Source organism: Stenella coeruleoalba, assembly GCF_951394435.1.
Source record: "Stenella coeruleoalba genome assembly, chromosome: 21".
In the NCBI taxonomy this organism is placed as follows: Eukaryota; Metazoa; Chordata; class Mammalia; order Artiodactyla; family Delphinidae; genus Stenella; species Stenella coeruleoalba.
In genome coordinates, this window is record NC_137167.1 from 20,129,402 (window position 1) to 20,148,065 (window position 18,664).

General features: G+C 37.1%; 1 protein-coding gene across 13 annotated transcripts in view; it reads left to right on the plus strand.

Annotated features, from left to right (window-relative positions):
* The window catches only part of LOC307179853 (uncharacterized protein), a 1,051,707-nt gene that overhangs the window by 519,067 nt on the left and 513,976 nt on the right, over window positions 1-18,664 (plus strand). Inside the window, exons 1-2 of one of the 13 annotated variants that reach the window (XM_079909529.1) lie at window positions 1,472-1,482; window positions 14,766-14,872. The exons of the other annotated variants lie outside the window; for them this stretch is intronic. The gene's annotated coding sequence lies outside the window, so the exon portion shown is untranslated. Of the gene's footprint in view, window positions 1-1,471; window positions 1,483-14,765; window positions 14,873-18,664 lie in introns of those variants that run through there. 13 annotated transcript variants of the gene reach the window in all.

Below are 18,664 nucleotides of genomic sequence, written 5' to 3' on the forward strand. Positions count from 1 at the left end.
AACATTCTTTTAAGGCCACCATCATTTGCAGTCTCAAGCAGCTGATTCTCTTCTAGCACGGACAACTCGATTCACCTGGCTTATTCACAAGTGGGTCGTGGACCCATTCCTTCGCAGTTTGTGGGGGTCTTTCGTGGATGGGAAGTAATACTCAAACTCTTTTGAAAGCAACGATAGTGATCATACACCAGCTAGGAGAAAGAAGTCCCAGGCCTAGTCTTTTTCAAAAATCTCTGCTAATGTTTGAAGCATGTTAAAAATCCCAGTGTTCACTCATTGCCCCCATAATTCCAGTTTGGCTTTGAATGCAGCCGCTTTATCTGCCGACTTGAAGACAATTGTCGTTCTCCCCTGAAGTGGCAGATTGAGTTTGTTGAGCAGGTTGAATATGTCGCACAAGTAAGCAGGTTTTGCAACCCATTCTGTGTCACTGAAATGTGCTGCCAGTGGTGACTGTTTTTCCAAAAGAAATCTCTGGAGCAGCTCTCATAACTCAAAAACTCTGGCCAGTGATCTCCCTTTAGAAAGCCGTCTCCCTTCTGTGTATAAGAGAAGACATGTGTGCCCTATGTCTGTCTCCTCACAGAGCTACGTGAACAGACGTGAGTTAAGGGCATGTACTTTAATGTGGTTGATCATTTTAATCACATCCTGCAAAACGTTGTGAAGTTCAGGTGACATTTTTTGGCTAGCCAGCAATTCTCTATGGATGACACAGTGTGTAGACTCACTTTCAAAAGCCACCTCTTTGACCCAAGTAGTGAAACCGGAAAGCCATCCAGTCATGGCAGCCACTCTGTGCATATACCAACACAAAATGACCAATTCAGTTTTCCTGATATGTAATCATTCAAAGACTTGAATAGTTCTGCAGCTGTGGTGTTGGTTGGCAACAAAATGCACATAACATATCCTCACGTACATCCTCCTGAAAAATATATTGCACAAAAACAAGCATTGTTGCCTTGTTGTCAACATTGATAGACTCATTAACTTGGATTGTGTACCACGATGACTCATTAATCCTCTCTAATAATTGTGCCTCAGTATCCTCTGCTGTTTCATCAGTTCGTCTAGTTATGGTGCTAGCTGAAAGAGGAACATGTGCCACCTTTTGAGCTGCAGCCTCTCCTAAAAGTTCATGACAAATGTCCTTAGCAGCAGGCAGGGTCAACTCTTCACCAACAGTAAAGGGCTTCTTAACTTTAGCAATGCAGTTAGCCACTAAAAATGATGCTGTCAGTGCAGACACATTTGATGAAGTGGTGGCTTTCAGTAATTGCTTCTGTTCTTCATGTTCATGTTTTTTCTTTGGAGTTTGAAAAACTCCAAAGGCTTGTCTTTTAATGCAGGGTGCTTGGTCTCCATGTGGTGAAGCAGTTCTGAATGTTTCATGACTTCGTTGGATAGCTGGTCACCGCATATTATACGAAGCAGGCTTGGAGAATGTGAATCACCTGTTGCAGTAAATCTGTAATTTAAGTATGACTCTTGGTATTTTCTTTTAAATGAAGCTTTCTTTTCTTTGGCAATCTTAGAGTCTTTTGTGTGTTTATTTTAAACATCCTTATTGGAGTATAATTGCTTTACAATGGTGTGTTAGTTTCTCCTTTATAACAAAGTGAATCAGTTATACATATACATATATCCCCACATCTCTTCCCTCTTGCGTCTCCCTCCCTCCCACCCTCCCTATCCCACCCTTCTAGGTGGTCACAAAACACCGAGCTGATCTCCCTGTGCTATGCGGCTGCTTCCTGCTAGCTATCTATTTTACATTTGGTAGTGTATATATGTCCATGCCACTCTCTCACTTCGTCCCAGCTTACCCTTCCCCCTCCCCATGTCCTCAAGTTCATTCTCTAGTAGATCTGTGTCTTTATTCCTGTCTTGCCCCTAGGTTCTTCATGACCATGTTTTTGCTTTAATTAATTTATTTTTTTTACATCTTTATTGGAGTATAATTGCTTTACAGTGGTGTGTTAGTTTCTGCTTTATAACAAAGTGAATCAGTTATACATACACATATGTTCCCATATCTCTTCCCTCTTGCATCTCCCTCCTGCTTTCTTTTTTAGATTCCATATATATGTGTTAGCATACGGTATTTGTTTTTCTCTTTCTGACTTACTTCACTCTGTATGACAGACTCTATGTCCATCCACCTCACTACAAATAACTCAAATTTCATTTCTTTTTATGGCTGAGTAATATTCCATTGTATATATGTGCCACATCTTCTTTATCCATTCATTCATCTGTCGATGGACACTTAGGTTGCTTCCATGTCCTGGCTATTGTAAATAGAGCTGCAGTGAACATTTTGGTACATGACTCTTTGTGAATTATGGTTTTCTCAGTGTATATGCCCAGTAGTGGGATTGCTGGGTCATATGGTAATTCTATTTTTTACTTTTTTAAGGAACCTCCATACTGTTCTTCGTAGTGGCTGTATCCATTTACATTCCCACCAACAGTGCAAGAGGGTTCCCTTTTCTCTACACCCTCCCAGCATTTATTGTTTGTAGATTTTTTGATGATGGCCATTCTGACTGGTGTGAGATGATATCTCATTGTAGTTTTGATTTGCATTTCTCTAATGATTAATGATGTTGAGCATTCTTTCATGTGTTTGTTGGCCATCTGTATATCTTCTTTGGAGAAATGTCTGTTTAGGTCTTCTGCCCATTTTTGGATTGGGTTGTTTGTTTTTTTGATATTGAGCTGCATGAGCTGCTTGTAAGTTTTGGAGATTAATCCTTTGTCAGTTGCTTCATTTGAAAATATTTTCTCCCATTCTTAGGGTTGTCTTTTCATCTTGTTTATGGTTTCCTTTGCTGTGCAAAAGCTTTGAAGTTTCATTAGGTGCCATTTGTTTATTTTTGTTTTTTGCTGTTTCATCATTGGGTCTTTCCCCCTTTGCAAAGAAGCACTCCACTGACGTTTGTTTTTTACTCATTTTGGCTAAGGTTAGCTTGTGGGGTTACTAAAACGGTGACTGAGACAAGTGCACAGTGCGGGAAAGAGGCGCGGACGGAAGTGGTAAATAAAATAATGGGTGGGCCACGCGCGGACTAAAATAAGTGTTGGATTCTGACGTAAAGCCTGCCACCAGATGCAGCTTGTCACTTGCCACTCACTGATAGGGTTTTGATATAAGTCAGCAATCAATTGATTTATTATGGTCTCTGTGCAGTCAAACCTCTCTGCTTTTTATAATCTGTATTTGCAGTCACCTCCTCAGCTCCATCTCAGATCATAAGGCATTAGATTTTCATAAGGAGCACGCAACCTAGATCCCTCGCATGCGTAGTTCACAGTAAGGTTCGAGCTCCTATGAGAATCTAATGCCACCACTGATCTGACAGGAGGCGGAGCTCAGGTGGTAATGTGAATGATGCGGAGCGGCTGTAAATACAGATGAAGCTTCGCTCACTTGCCTGCAGCTCACCTCCTGCTGTGCGGCCCGGTTCCTAACAGGTCACAGACTGGTACCAGTCCACAGTGTGGGGGTTGGGGACCCCTGGTCTAGACTGTCAGATGATTGATTGTATAGTGATGCAATTAGATTCATTGATATGCCTTAAATCAGGGGTCCCAACCCCTGGGCCATGGACCGGTACCAGTCGACAGCCTATTAGGAACCAGGCCACAGAGCGAGAGGTGCGTGGCAGGCAAGCGAGCGAAGCTTCATCTGCTGCTCCCCATAGCTCCCCATCGCTTGCATTACCGCCGGGACCATTCCCTTCCCCACCACCGTCTGTGGAAAAATTGTCTTCCACGAAACTGGTCCCTGGTGCCAAAAAGGTTGGGGACCGCTGTATTAAATTACTAATTCAGTAGTGCCACAAATCCATTTTCAAAACAAAATTGTTATTGGTTTTGAAATTTATTGATCTATGTTGCCAGATAAAATACAGGATGCCCAGTTAAATTTGGATTTCACTTAAGCAATGGATAATTTTTTAGTAATCATTATTGTCTCATTGTCATCATCATTATCATCATCATGATATCTGATACCCATGGAGTGCTATTCTAAGCATTTAAATAATTTTTACCATAGCCCTATGAGACAGTTACCATTAGTATGTCCCGTGCAATATTTGGGACATACTTGTACTAAAAAACTTAGTTTTTCTGGAATTCAGTTAAAGTATGTCCCACATATTGCATACTTTTACTAAAAATTTACTAGTTTTTTATCTGAAATACAAATTTAATTGGGTGTCCTGTATTTTTATTTGCTAAATTGAGTAACCTTGTTCTAGGCTCTCACATCTAATCTTGTAGATATGGCTCCAAGCAGGAGGCGGAATTTAGTAATTATCATTGTCTCACTGTTACCACCATCATTATAGAATACAGCCATGGAGTGCTATTCAAAGTGTTTTATTTAATCCTTACCATATGAAGTAGTTACCATTAATAGCCCTGTCTGATGAGTAAAGTGAGGCAAAATTATAATCATTTTAAGAAAAAAATGAAAACCAATGATTTAGAAATACAGTGGATCTTAAATCATATTTGGATATTCAGGAGCCAGAAACATGATTCCCACACCTGGGATAGAGCCATTAAAAGTACATGTTTGAAATATAATTCATATTCTAAATGTGTTCATAATGTATAAAGCAGTATGCATTATGCTATGAATTTAGCATGCATGAAGCTATGAGAAATTTTGATAGCTGAAAATTTAGGAAAGGGCTTAGGTGGAAACCATTAGTAGGTATTTATATCCAGCAGCATTTTGTTTGTTTCCTTTCTTCTTTAAAATGAAGAAGTCAGCACTTCTCATTATATATAAGCTACCTCTGAAGGCTGTTTTTGGAATGGTTAAGACATTTAAACTTAGGGGGGTTGTAATTTACCATTTTGGGTGAAGTCTCTTGCACTTTTAAAGAATCCTCCCCTTTGACTTTATAAACCCGTAAACTTTAATCTTGAAAGTTTTGATGATGTTTTAGGATTCAGAAGTATTCCAAATTTTTATCTTATATTCATGTATATCTATCTGTGGTTCCAAACTCTTAAAATTTTCTTGTTAACTGTATCTTACAACATTAACTATTTTACTTTCCATTTTATTTTTCAAGTTTTGGTTTCTCCTTCTTTCCTGAAGTATAATACATTAGTTTATTAATTGTGGTGTTTTTATCTTAAGTTGCTTCAGTTTCTCTAGCAATAAAACTGTGTTTGTTAGACACTTTAAAGGCTAAAATTCTATTATGCTATCGTATTTTATTTATGTAACTAAGAGTTTCTTGCAAAAAGTGTTGCTCCTCTTTACTAAAAGTTATTTTGTTATCACATTCCCTTAATTTTGTCCCATGGACATTCTTTTTCCTGTGGATATGCATCATTGATTTTTTTATGCAAATAAATGGGATAATAGGCTTAATAGACAGAAATTTACAAGCAACATTTTAAGAGATGTATTTATTTGCATAATAAACATGGCTGAATAAATAGTTGGCTTTTTTCATGACAGTTGACTTTCAAGGCCTCTTTAAAAAGGGCACTCTTCAAGTCCCTTCTTAGTTCCATGACTCTGTGATAGATTACAGTGCAAGCTGTTAAGTGTTTTAGTGTATCTAGTAATACAAACATTGACTAAAGAGCTTATACCCTGACAGCTGCTTGACAAGGTGTTCTGCTTTAGTTGCATGCATAAGGCCCCAATACTCATTTCATTCCAAGCCAACCCATTCTCCTAGTTTATCTAGGTTTAGGAAACCAAGAGTGTCATTTTCCTTTCTGCTTTATTATCTCAGTATTCAGTAACTCTCCAATGGAGTAAATAGAGTTCTTGTTAGTGAAAATTGGAGGAGTCCTCCTTTTTACAGTGATCCCATCTCCTAAATCTGAACTTAGAATGTTTTTTTTTTTTTGTAAGAGAGGAAGGTGGTTGCTCCTGATATTCTGGGATGGGAGGAAACTGTTACTTTGTGACTATCACATTCAAATGTCTAACAGAAAAATCACAGAGACGAATAACTTTTCAAATGGAAAATTGTCATGATTATTTGAGGAGAAGGGTGAAACTGACATTTAGGAAAAATTTATGAGAAATAGATGAGTTTGTAGTTAGAAATGAATTTAGTGCCTACTCCAATTAACTAGGTAGAATACTAGTTACGGCAGTCTCAAATCATAACAATGCTCACAATTTCAATGAATCGGTATCTTTAGAATGCTGAATAGAGATGGTAAGGAAAATAATGATTTGTTAAGAGCAACATGGTATTATATAATGGAATATATCTTTCACAGTAGTTAAAATCTTGGACTCTGGGGTTAAACAGAATTGAGTTAAAATCTTGACTTCATTTCTTACCAGCAAACTGCTTCAATTTTCTAAACCTCAGTTTTCTTTTATTTAAAGTGTGAGTAATAATACATGACTTGTAGAGCTAATGCAAGAAAGGGTGCCTTCAGTGGAAATGTTGTACAAAATTTCTGGAAGATAGAAAACACTGGCAATTAAAATTGATAAGAGAAAATGAAAAAGCTCTGCAAAAAAAGAGAGAAAAGAAGTACATGAGAACACTATGTTTACATGAGTAAAAGGGCATATTCATAAAATTATTAAACCTGAAGGGGAAACTGGGCAATCAGGCCACTGGGTTAAAGAAGGGCAGTCAGATCACCAGGACGAGTGAGGACATCGCATCCCTCCACTCCAGCCCTTTGCACTAACCGGCAGGGACAGCTGGGCTGGACCACAGATTTAAAACCCAGAGCTGCCCTGGAAAACAAGAAAACTGCTTGTCTAGAAAGAGCTCCTATAGCAAGTTTGGGGAACAGTGAGAGAAGCAGAGCACAGTGAGTGAATGACAAAAGGGGTGAGGAATTTAACAAGAGAAAAACAACAAAAAGTGTCTCTGTTCTGGAGAACAGCATACTCCGTCCTCCACATTCTTAATAATGGAAACTGGTCAGAAGCCTGCCTACCCCTTCACATTCACCTTTTCTAAAGACACTGTATAAACATGATACATCAAGGAGTAGAAGCAGAAGCAGACTATTTAGTTATTTAGATTAGAGCAACATGTCATATGTGTACCTTTCCACCTTTTGAATTGCTTTTTTATATTCGGAGCGTTCTCACTTTTTCATGCCTCATGGTCACCCAGTAGAACCAAAGGTCCCTATTCCCCAGCCTTCCTTGCAGCCAGGATGCTAAAATATGACTTACTTTCCACCTGGTACTTAAACTAACATGAGACATGGATTCAGAAGAAGGAAAAGACCAGGAAACACTCTACTTGGCAGAGAACAAGGAAGAGATAAAGAGTTTTTAGAGACAATAAAGAGTTTTTAGAGGCAGATGTCCCAGCAGCAGCAGTGCCAGTGACCCAAGGACTAGGGATTAATCTGCAGCTAAGCCAGTGGGACAGCTTGGAAATTGTTCCTCCTTGGATAGCTTTCAACTGATTCTTGGGCCCTCCTGGGGATTATGTGTACTAATTCAAAATTTTTTAATAAATTTTTTTTCTAAATAAAGCCAAGGATGTGTTCTGTTGCTTTCATCAATGAACCCTACATGGTATAGTAATAGACTTCAAAGGAACTGGGAAGTGGATCTTGGTTATCTTGCCGTAGAAGTGGGACTCTGGTAGTCTGTAACACACAGTGGCAAATTGGAATCCCTGAAGTCCTGTATGAAGGGCATGAAGAATGCCAGGAATTTGGCGTGCACTGGGTGTGTCTACCTGGAAATAAATTAGCAACGTTAAAACTTTAAAATCTCGGTGTAAGGTATAGTTAAAATCACAGTGTTTCAGTGACCCTTCCATAATATTGTTTGCACAGAAGGATGTATATAACAACAACAACAAAAAAATCAAAGCCAGATTATTAGTTGGGAAAGTTTGAGGAGCTGTTGACTGGAATGGGAACATTAGGGAAGATTCAAATGAATCAGAATAACCACAGTTCCTGAGCCCAACCTTGCCTCCCTTTTCAGCAGAAGGAGTCTCTCTTCCGCTGTTTGATGAAAGTGTTCTTTAGGAAAAATCCTATGGTAACCTGGCAGGGGGAAGCAAATCTACAAGAACAAGCAATTTCTCCTAATGTGCTATCCAACCTCACCTCATTGCCTCCAAATTCTAGCACGTCCCAGGGAGTCAATTACTGAGTCAAACCTGGGAAATGGCTGGGACGACAGCAGAAAGGCAAATATTTTGCTAAGCTTTACTATCAAAAAATCTGTCTAATATATGTGAGAATGCTTCTTAGGCTGCTCATTCTCCCTAGGTGAGGGAAAGAGAAACATAGCTTCTGACTGGGCTGGACTTAGCAGCATGGGAACCCTCAGCGGAGAATTTGTACTCCATGTAGCCACTCAGGCAGCTGGGAGTGCTTCGGCTTTCTCAGTTTGTGCTGCATCCTAGACCCAATAGGGGCTGTAGAAATGAGCCTGAGGTGCCATTTATGCCTTGGTATAGTATACAGGATGGATTTTGACAGTGGAGACATAAAGGAATATTGGCGTGAACTAATCCTGTGTGACCCACTCATCAATTCCTTCTCTGTGTCCCTAAGAGCATCCTTTACTAAAGCAGTGAATAGAACATTGGTGTTGGGATGAGTGTCAGACAGTGATAGGAATTCTCTGTAGGTCAGGGATGATAGTGAGAATGAAGACCTAGAAATGGATCAGTCCAGGAGAATTTGAACAATTTTTAAACACAGATTTTGAAGTTCATCCCTTCTATAACACCTTTCGTTCCCCTCTAATATTCCAGTTTTTTTGTCAACTTGAAACTCCATCCTCTGAAGCTTGAAGTCAATAAAAATGCAGCTTTCTGCCACCCTGAGCTGTCTGGTTTGGAGAGTGCCATAGGGAAAAAGCTACAAACATGCAAATCTCACCCAGTGCAATTGTCTGCTAAGGGTGGCCTTATTTCCAACTTTAGTCTCAATTTTGGTTGCCTACCAGTGCCCTCAAATAACTATTTTTTTAAAAAACATATTATACAGATTTTATGATTGTTATCTACAGGAAACTTAGTGTGAGTGTTCCAGCTACTACTGTTGTATAAAAAATTAATCTAAAATTTAGCAGCAACAATTTTATTGTGCAACCATTTTATTGTGCTCATAGATTCTTTTTTTTTTTTTGCGGTACGCGGGCCCCTCACTGCTGTGGCCCCTCCCATTGCGGAGCGCAGGCTCAGCGGCCATGGCTCACGGGCCCAGCCGCTCCGTGGCACGTGGGATCCTCCCGGACTGGGGCACAAACCCGTGTCCCCTGCATCGGCAGGCGGACTCCCAACCACTGCGCCACCAGGGAAGCCCAGATTCTTTTTTTTTTAATTTTTATTGGAGTATAGTTGATTTACAATGTTGTGTTAGTTTCTGCTGCACAACAAAGTGAATCAGTTATACATATACGTATATCCATTCTTTTTTGGATTCTTTTCCTATATAGGTCATTATAGAGTACTGAGTAGAGTTCCCTGTGCTGCACAGTAGGTCCTTGTTAGTTATCTATTTTATATTTAATAGTGTGTATATGTCAATCTCAATCTCCCATTTTATCCCTCCTCCCTTCCCCCCCTTCCCCCCAGGTAACCATAGTTTTTTTTTTTACATCTGTGACTCTATTTCTGTTTTGTAAATAAGTTCAATCCCTCCTTGGCGTATATCCAGAGAAAAACATAATTAAAAAAGATACATGCACCCCAGTGTTCATTGCAGCACTATTTACAATAGCCAGGACATGGAAGCAACCTAAATGTCCATTGACAGAGGAATGGATAAAGAAGATGTTGTACGTATATACGATGGAATATTACTCAGCCATAAAAGTGAAAAAAATGCTGCCATTTGCAGCAACATGGATGGACCTAGAGATGGTCATACTGAGTGAAGTATGTCAGAGAAAGACAAATATCATATGATATCCCTTATACGTGGAATCCAAAAAAAGGGTACAAATGAACTTATCTACAAAACAGAAATAGAGTTATAGAGGTAGAAAACAAACTTATGGTTACCAGAGGGTAAAGGGGAGGAAGGGATAAGTTGGGAGATTAGGATTGACATATACACACTATTATAGATAGATAAGTTAATTAGATATATATCTATATATCTATATCTATATCTATATATATATAGGTAATTTATATCTATAGATAGATATAAATAGATAAGTATTAAGGACCTACTGTATAGCACAGGTAACTCTATTCAGTACTCTGTAATGGCCTATATGGGAAAAGAACTTAAAAAAGAGTGGATATATATATGTGTATAACTGATTCACTTTGCTGTACAGCGGAAACTAACACAACACTGGAAATCAACTATACTCCAATAAAAATTTTTAAAAATATATTGCAAAATGATTACCAAAATCAAGTTAATTAACACATCCTTTACCTCACATAATTACCATTTTTTGTTGCTGTTATTGTCGTGAGAACATTTAAGATTTATTCCCTAGCAACTTACAAGTATACAATACAGTATTATTAACGATAGTTACTTGCTGTACAGTAGATCTCCAGAACCTATTCATCTTATAACTGGAAATTTGTGCCATTTGCCAGCATCTCCTCATTTCCCTCACCCCCCAGCTTCTGGCCACCATTCTTCTACTTTGTTTCTGTTTAAGCGGTGCTTTCTTAGATTTCACGTATAAGTGAGATCCATACAGTTTTTATCTTTCTCTGTTTGACTTATATGAGTTAGTATAATGCCCTCAGGATTCATTCATGTTGTTACAAATGGCAGGATTTCCTTCCTTTTTATGGCTAAGTAGTAGTTCATGCATATGTACTTTTTCTTTAACCCATTTTCATTATCCATTCATCTTTCTTAGGTTGTTTCCATGTCTTGGTTATTATGATTAATGCTGCAACAAATATGGGTGTGCAGATATCTCTTTGAGATCCTGTTTTCATTTTCTTCAGATATATACTCAGAAGTGGGATTGCTGGATCACACTGTAGCTCTATTTTTAATTTTTTCAGGAACCTCCATACTGTTTTCCATAGTGACTGTACCAGTTTACATCTCTACCAATAGTACACAAGGATTCTCTTGTTTATTGCACCCTTGCTGAACTCGTTTATTAGTTCTAATAGTGTTTTAATGGATTTCTTAGGATTTTCTAAACATGAGATCATGTCATCTAAGAGTAGATATATTTTATTTTTTCCTCTCCAGTCTAGACACCCTTTCCTTCTTTATCTTGCCTAATTACACTGGCAAGAACCTCCAGGGTAGTATATAGACTAGAATAGAAATGGTCGGAGTGGACATCCTTGTTTTATTCCTGACCTTTGGGGGAACACACTGGTGTTTCACCATTAAGTATGATGTTAGATGTGTGTATCTATTTTTGCCAATTCTCTCATTTGTTCCAGTTGAGTCCATTTTGAATGACTTATTTTTTCCTCACTATGTGTAGTATATTTTTGTTTCTTTAACGCCTCATGATTTTTGTTTGGATGCCAGACATTGTGAATTTTACTTTTTTGAGTGCTGGGTAATTTTCTAAAAATTCTCTTTAGCTTTGTTCTGAGATAGTTCATTTACACGGAAAGAATAGGATCCTATGAGGTCTTGCTTTTCAGCTTTGTTAGCATTTAGTCTAGGGCTATTTTTTCCCCATTACCAATACAAAACCCTTCTGAGTATCTTACTCAGTGCCCAGTAAATTGCAAAGTTTTCCAGCCTGGTTGGTGAGAATAGGCACTCTTTCCACTCCTCTGTCTGCTTCAGCTGTTATTTCTGGTGGTTCTTTTCTTGGCCTTGAATAGTTTTCACATATGCATTCATTAGTCAGTAAGAAGCTATGTATATAAGGTACACTTTATGAAGGTGTCTAGAGTTCTGTCTCTGCAGCTCTCTCCTTTCCAATATCCTGTCCTGCAAACTCTAGCTGCCTTGGCCTTTCCAGTCTTCCAGTTATGTCTCCTCAACTGTGTGACACTGCTGGTCTTCACTAATAACTCCCTTCCCTGCATTTCAGCCTAGAAACCCTCTCCAGGCAGCAAGCTAGGACAAGTACAGGGCTCCTCTTATTTGTTTCTCATCTCTCAGGGATCACTGTCTTCATTGCTTAATGTCCAATGTCTTAAAAAATGTTGTTTTTTATATTTTGTCCATCTTTTTAATTGATTCAGGAAGGAGAATAAATCTGGAACCTTTTACTCCATCTTGGCCAGAAGCAGGTGTCTCTTATGCACGTTAAAATTTGACAATCATAATTATGTGGATTTTGGGGCCTCGGAGCTCTGGTTTGAGTTCTGAGTCTGCTGCTCAATCAGTGATACTCTTAGGCAAGTTATTGAACCAGTTTGTGCCTCAGTTTCCTCATCTGTAAAATGTAAAGACAATACCTACTTTGTGAGTTTGTTGACTTTTAGGTGAGAGGAAGTCAGGGAAGAGGGGCTTTTATTTTACTCGATACTATTTTCTACTGCTTAAATTTTTAATGTCAAAAGTTAATGCATATATTAATATACAATTTTAGAATAAAAACCTTTATAATCTAGTTCTGTACTTAGTTGCTAGCAGTACATAAGTCAACAGGCAACATCACCCATCTTCCCTAATTCTACACAATATGCAATATAAAACAACCTTTATTGAATTATGTAGCATAAAAGTTCTCAGATGGGCACTGCATGAATGTGGACCCTAAGAACTACTTTAAATTTATTTAATTTCTTCAAAACAAAAAAAAGACATGAATAATTAAATGAAAATATGAAGTTTATTTTGAATTATACAAAGGTGTAAAGTGTATAATAAATCCTGTAAATTACACAAATTTAAAAATTATTTTTCTTTGAAATTTTAAGGCAAATTTTACTCTACCATAAACTTGTAATAACATTATATTGGGGACAAAAAAAGAGCAATCTGAGCATGTACTAATTTACCATTTCTTGTTTAATTTGGTAAAACTTTTGAATTAAAAATAGTGAATTAATTCAATCCAAGAGTACTCTTGTGTTACACCAGATTTAGTCAGTAGCATTGTATACTTCTTTTGCTTTCTGCTTTCTCAGCTGTAAGATTGGAAAGTTAATAGTGACAAATACTAGGAGGATGTGATAATGACTTGTAAACTATCTTACAAACATCTGACAAATGTTATAAGAATGTCATTTTTATATTTTGAGAAACACAAATTGTCCCACTCCTATTATCAGGAGTCAGCCAAATAGACGTGTTAGCAAACAAATGCTTGTTCAATCTTGAGAGCAAGTCTGCCTTTTGAAGAAAGATTCTTTAGAAATGTTATGACACATCATGAGCTCATGTTATATATATACTAGGAAAATCTTTCTGAATTCCATACCCACTGTTATGGTATTAATTTTTTAAAAAGCAATACCGTTTTTATGTTTTTTTTGTAAGTGAGAGATTGCCTATTTCCCACAAAAGAAATATGCTTCTATTCTTTGAATCTATGGGATATAAGATTCAGAAATACTTTAGTGTTATTTGGTCAAATGCAAAAAGTCAGGAACGTTTTATTTTTCACCACTTATTCTGAATATATGTCTGATGAGATCCTTCTGTTTCTTATAACCTGGGAAATAGCACTACAGGGCTTGCTGTGAAAGGATGATAAGTGAGTTACCACAAAACCCATTTGTGCAAAACCATGGCTGTGGTTCCCCGTAGGAGTTGCTTAGCTGAAAAGACGAAAATATGGTCCAACAGAGAAAGTTGCTGGATCCTGGAGATCAAAATGCAATCTTCTGTGTGACTTGCATGCCTGCATTAGAGTATCTGTAATTTATCTTCTATTCTGGACCTCTGGATATTTGTAGTAGGAGTTTGGGAGAGCGCCTGAGCAAGAAAATGGTACTGGGCTGTGTGTGTGTGATCTTTGTAATAGTTTACATTAAACTTGATCCATTTGTCTTCTAAAAATACATCATTTGTAGTTTATTTGTATTAATAATAGCAAAAGATGTCTGTGTAAATGAATGGACTTGGTGATGTGGATTTTTTGATAATATATAACTGAACAATATAATGACTATCTGAGCACCCAAAGCAGCACTGCCTTACACACAGTCTAAGCAATCAGTTGTCCTTATAACAATCTCAGTGATTTCTCTGGCTCTTTTTTCTCAGGTTAAATCAGAAAACTTGGTTCCATAAAAGAAAAAATAAATAAATGTACCATAGATATACAATTTAAAACAAAACCAAAGAGCAGATCTATGTATTTGTGACTAGTAAAACTTTTTCCAACCCTCTAGCATAGGCAGACAGATCAACGTGTTGCAGGAACACAACCTAAGTTGCCTTCTAAATTTGTCCAATTAACCTATGTTATGCTCTAACCCTGCTGCTAAAACTTCCTCTAACTCCTTTTTAAAAATATTACTACATGAAGAATACTCCACATGCTCCAGATTTAGCATTATAAACTTAATGGTAAGTTTGTAGCCACAATGAAAAAGGGCAAGAAAAATTATCTGTACATTAGATCCTGAAGGGATCCACGTTTAATCCCAGGCTCATAATAAAAAGTGTAATAGAAAAACTGAGCTATACCATAAATGTCTTGTAGAATTCATCATCCAAATAAGATTTCTTTCTGCTTTTGCTTCATTCCTGTGTTGAATGTCTTGGTTCAGAGCGAGATTGTGTCTACTGTAATAGATTTATAGCACATTAATATGAATTGATGCTCTAATGATGTCTGTTATCTTTGATTTTAGATTGATGCATTAGCTCCACTTTTTTTAAGCAATTTTTTCTTTCCCTCCTATAAGACATATGATCAGTGCTAAACCATCATAGACAGCTAGAGACACCGATGATCTCCCTAATGAACATAGCGGTCCCAGATGACTGATGAAACACTCATTCTTTCTGAGAGGTAATAGCCACAGGCTAGAGACAAATCTTTAGTTTTTCAGCCTAGATCTCTGCTACTGAGATAAAGTAGAAGGCATAATGAATCTGTTTCTAATAACCAAAGAGGTAATGAGCCTGTTTCTAATATAAGCATAGTTCTAGAATAAAGCAAAGCCAAATAAAATGCCAACTGAAATTATAATTATGATGAAACCCGTCCTAAGAGAAGATGGATCGGATCATTTAGAAGCAAGCTTTGGACACATTAAAATTTTTAAACTGTTCAAATTCTACTAGAGATTTGAACTCTTCAAACACTTAGGATTGACTTGCCACCTGGCAGCTTTGAACTCCAAGGTGTGCTACCTTTCAGGTGCAAGTTGCAAATTAAAATTGTGGTTTGCGAAATAAGAGGTGGGTTTATAGTAAACAGGTGGCTTCTGTTCAACAGAGAATTGCTGGGGACTCTTTTATGACCATGCTGATGCTGTGACATATTAAGTGGAGCTTGTCACTTTTCCATCTGCAGTAGAAAACTGCTGGAGGTGGAACCTGTTTAGGAGGTGGTACACGCCATGCAGCTGCTCCGCCATGCCTCATAAATAAAGAACCCAGTTATGCCTTCATTCTGCTTTATTAAACCCAATTTATGAGAATTGGGTCATTGTTCTTTTAGGCAGTTGTCCATAGAGTATGGCTTTTAAAGAATTTGTTTTTGGATGTGATTCTTTAAAGATTAACTTGGTGTTAACAGAAAAATTGTGAACTGCATTCTGGGTTTATATTTGTTTGATTATACTTTATCCAAATGGCTAGGCTTGATGAAAAGCCCTTCCTTGGGAAGTGAAATGCCTATTTGTCTCACAGGAACTCTGCTGACTTGATTTAATCTCCCCTTGGACACACTTATCTCTAAAATAAGCAGTTTGGTAGAATGCTCTGTTCTCTGCATACATCATTCAACTCATTTACTTATTGCCCTATTACTTTTGTGATTCACAGACAAAACGAACATTAAAAGAAAGGTACTATTTACTAGCTTTTGTCTGTTTTTCCCAGTAGGGAGTTTGATGCTTCATGAAATGAGATAGTACTGAAAAGCCAAAAGAACATACCCCATTTGGAGATATCAAACTATTTTGTTTAACTTTTAATAGTTTGCAAATCCTGACTTAGTGTTTTGCTTAGAATCAAATGTCTTGCTATAATAAGCTTGGTAGTTGAGGAATTTTTTTTCCTGCCTTAGGTCTGGATTACGTTCAAATCATTGTATAGATTAAATGACATTTAGTACATGTGATTTGTCTGCGAAATCCTTAATGTTAGGAAATTTTGACTTTTCTTGGTAGAATATTCTCACATGTCATGATGTCACTGGCTGATAAAACACATAAAACCACCAAGTCTAATCATGTCTGTGGGTTTCCAATATGTTTGGTAGCAAAAGAATTCCAGTCCCTGTGTACTTTCAAAGTTCACAGTGTACAGCAGGCAAAGAGAGGTATGTCCATCACCCAGAAAACATTGAGGAACTCATGAAGCATGTGATGTCTAACTTGCTCAGAAATTAAATAGTGTAAGTGATTTTGAGTAACTTTTAAGGTCACCCATGAGTATTTTCTCCTCATTCCCACCATATATAAGTGTCAAGATGCAGTATGTGTTCAGGAAAGATACACATTTTGGTACAGTAGACAAACGTCCTTGATCCTTTCCAGAAATTATGAGTCTGTAAAATGTATTATCAAACTAATTAAGCGAATATATTCAGTTCAATAAAGCAGAACAAAATGTTTAACATTGTGATAGCTTGCTGAATTCTGAATAGAATAAAATAAGCTATGTGTTTGAGAGACTAGCATTGAAAATTGAAAGACCTTTGGTAGTTGAGGTGGACAGAGACAGAACATTAAACCTCTGCCACTTCCTCATTTACTCTTTAACAATTGAGAGATCTAAGCATGTATTTAATAGACTGCTTTTATAAAAGATGATCTTCACCTCATTATTCTTTGAAGCAAATTGCTGAACTACTGGCATTACTTCCTATGTCCCAGAATTAGTTTCTTCCTATGTTTGATATAGTTTCATCATGATTTAGTTTAAGTAGCATGCACATCTCTAGAAGGTTTTTAAGACTGTAAATAGTTACATCAGCACAACTGCATTTATATTTCATAATAGTATTGTAGTTTTTGAGCAATAGCTAAAAATGTTATTATTTTTCCCCATTTTTTAACGTGTTTATGTCATGTTGGCTTTTCTCCTTTGATTATTTTCCTCCATGTTTTTGATGTTTTGAAATGAGAACTTAAAGAATTTGGAAAAACAAGTGGTATTTTAATCTCTTTTCAAGTTTAAGTTTATGATAGTGAAATGGCAAAGAATAGATTGGGGTTAAGCAGCTGTCTATGTAGAAGATGTCACATAACAAAATTTGGCTATCTGGACATGAATTTTGATTTTTTATAAAATGAAAAACTTATGGCTTGATTTAGAGATACATTCTATTATGAAGAATTCACTCTGTAAAATCTTACACCTGCTTTACAGAAGGGAGAACAATTGGTAGGGAGTGCCTAGTGATTTTCAGGAGGACATTATAAAGAATTTATTCTCAGAACATTTGAGAAAGCATTAAATTTTAACAAAAGGAAATGAACATGATATGTTAGGTAACAGTAATACATGTTGAGATGAAAGTCATGATTATGATAATGTCAACAAAAGGAGATAATCGTTTTTCAAAAGAATCTGATCTAAAAGAAGCAGGGATAGCAGATACAAATACATGTAGAACTGTGATGGACAGGTTCTGATTGAGGGACTGTGATGAGAGAAACTGAATGGCAGTGTTCCAAAATAATACTGGAGATTGCCTAACTAGATGGAGGAGAAACTTAATACTTTTCTAATATAGTTCACAAAGCAGAGAAAATATCATGCTGATGGCTGACCTCAGACATTCAGAATACTCCTAAAACTGAACTCATGAGGGATGTCTGTCCTGACTTTGTGCCGATTTCATTCCTTGGTTAGTGGAAACATGAAGGGAGCTTCTCTTCCATACTTAGTTCCAGAGTTCTAATAAGAAGAACTTTTTGTTAAAATATAAATGATAAGTATGTTGGAAGTCCTTGGAATTTGCCTAAATGAGGAAGGATATGTTTAGATGCATAACTTAGACCAGAAAGTTGCCTTCAAAAGAAAAGATGCCCACAGTTAGTCAGCTAAAGGGAAAAGAGAAGCTATTCAAAAGCATAATATTGACAGTACAATTTAAGATAATTCCAGTGAGGCAAAAAAAGAGAAAGGTATATAAAGAAACCAAAGTGACTGCATCGAGATCTTCCTTTTAAATTAGACTTTAATTATTATATATAGGTGTATGTAAAACAAAAAAATAAAGACATAAAATAATGGTTAGAATTTTGCAAAAGTGTCTGGAAATCAAAAGCTCTAAGAAGAACTGAGCTTTGTGAAATATGTTAAGAATTATAAAAGGGCTTCTTCAGTTCTTAACCAACAAAAATCCCTGGCCTAATGCAATTTATAATCTTGTTTGTGGGAGAGAGACGATATGTAATTGTTTTAGTCAGCTCAGGCTTCTTATAACAAGATACCATAAAGTGGGTGGCTTACCAATAACAGAAATTTCTCACGGTCAGAGATCAGGAGTCAGAGATTAGGGTGCCAGCATGGTCCAGTTCTAGCAGGAACCCACTTCCTGGTTGGCATATGGTCCTCTTTATGTTCTCACGTGATGGAGAGCAGAGACAGGAAATAAGCTTTCTCCTGTCTCTTCTTATAAGAG